The sequence below is a fragment of the Octopus sinensis genome, unplaced genomic scaffold, assembly GCF_006345805.1.
Source record: "Octopus sinensis unplaced genomic scaffold, ASM634580v1 Contig01354, whole genome shotgun sequence".
In the NCBI taxonomy this organism is placed as follows: domain Eukaryota; kingdom Metazoa; phylum Mollusca; class Cephalopoda; order Octopoda; family Octopodidae; genus Octopus; species Octopus sinensis.
Window position 1 is genome coordinate 15,001 of NW_021824784.1, and position 2,500 is coordinate 17,500.

Consider the following 2,500-nt stretch of genomic DNA (forward strand, 5'->3'; position numbering starts at 1 on the left):
AGGAAGACAAATGCTGTTTAAAAAAATCTTGCTTTTGAACTTGATCAAGAAAAGAGAGACCAACGGCGGCAACACAAGTTCAAATGTGATAATATTCCATATGAGAACGAATTATAAAGGAAAAGTACTTGGACGTCACTCATAAGCGAGTTTCACAATTTCTGCAGCGAAAGAATTTTCCACGTCCGAATCTCCACGAACATGCTAAACATAATTGCACACACCTATATTATTGCACACACCTGTCCTTGATACTGAACTTTGGTTAGAGACTGTAAACAACAGAGTGAAGCTCTTCCACTTTTATTACATGAAATCCATAGCTTTTAAATACGTTTTTCACAAGAACTCAGTTTCGTCACACAGTACGAAAGTCAACATACTGGTGGCAGGCTTAGGATAATGAATAACGTGTCCCTCCTATGCAAACCCTATGAAACAAAGAAATGTGTAAAGAACTTCATGCACAGCATGCAATTCTCAGGATATGACCAGAAAAATGGGATTCGTGTATACAAGGGAGCTGGAAAGAAGCTAGACAACATTATATATATATAATGAAGCCAGTAGTACCCGAGATACAGAGGTAAAGACAGGAACAGTATACAAAGAATTTGTTACAAAGCAAACAGAGTGATCACATGGAACAAGGCTGACAAATATTAAGGAGTGATGTTTGTAGAGGCCACACCCCACGGGGAACCAGCTCATAGGTTTAGGAAAGCTCTGAATGCAAACAAACTTAATATTAAGATCGTTGAAAAGCCAGGGAGCTCCATCAGAACGCATTTATGTAGGACGTACCCCTTCGAAAATACCACATGCACTGATGAGAACTGAGTGGTATGTAAGATTAATCCTGGCATTAACTGTAGAACTAGAAATGAAGTCTACAGCATAAGGTGCATAGAGGGCGCTTGTAAGAACAAAAACATGACATACATCTAGAAGCATTGCGGAGAGAATAAATGGAGATTTGAGGCAAAATGATGACAGAAAACTGTCTTCCATACTCTGCCAACATGCCAAAGACCAACATGGAAGGACACTGGGCCGACTTGACATTCACATTTTATCCAATCACCCGAAGGATCCATTACTCAAACAAATGCAGGAGTACGTCCTAATAAATGAAACGACCCCCGTACTAAATAGGAAATACCTTCATACCTACATAATATACGCACACATGTACATTTGCCTGTAGGCTGTTAAGTAGGCAAATATATATTTATATATATATATATATATATATATATATATATATAAAGTAGGCAAATATATATAAGTTCAGTAAAGGTTAAATAAAACTCATTAAGGGATAATAATATCCAATGAATTTACTGGTTACTACCTATTATTTATTTTGAATATTAGATCTAATATTAAAAAATAAGTAATTAAATAAACCGAGGTTTATATTTATTTAAGAAAAATAAGAAAATAGAGGTAAATCAATTAATAATCATATTCATTAATTACAAAAATAGACATAATCTCTGACAGCTGTTTCGATTCAAACTTTAAAAATTGACTAAAATAGTTAAATCATTATAAAGTTGAATCTCGAAGAAGGTAGAAAAAAGATATACCGTTACATTTTAATGTTTTTATGTGTTATGTAAATGGATATATAGATAAACATAGACATAGGTAAATAGATAGATTGGTACATAGGTAATACGTACAGACAGACAAGCACATACATACATATGTGCATATACAAGCACGCATGCACACGGGCATAACACTTGCGTACAAACAAACAAAAGGAACGCAGTTCCGATAACGGACAGAGTCGACATCTATTGGCAAGATTGCAAAAGCAACGAAAATTTTGGGAAAAAAAACAGAAAAAAATATGAATAATAAATGAGTGGAAATTGTACCAGTGTGTGTGTTAGATATTAGGGCAGTATGGCTCTCTGCAGACACAATGAAATTAGCTTCAACACTCGAATTCACATAAAGAATCTTGCAAACCAGATACAAAAACGAATGTATATATATATATATATATATATATATATATATATATATATATATATATATAGATAGATAGATAGATAGATAGAATATAGATAGATAGATAGATAGATAGAGATAGATCGATATAGATAGATAGATAGATAGATAGATACAAAATGGAACAAGAACGCAAAACATCCAGACAACTAGGTGATACAAAGGGGACACAAAAAATCCAGATAGAACGATACGAAAAAAAAAAAAACCACGGGCGGGTCATTCGAAGCCTTTTATCTTCAGTCAAGAACCGGATCATCCTCGCAATTTCAGCTGATTAATCTTGAGATTGCTTCAATCTGGCCAGCCCCAAGGAAAAACTAAGCTAAGAGCATTAGATTCCTTGGAAAAAGCATCGAATGTATACGAAACAAAGACGCAAAAACAGATGATGTTACACGAATATAAATACAAAATACAATAAAAAACAATAATAATATATAGTTGAAATTTATAGAAAAACAAAAGATAAAGA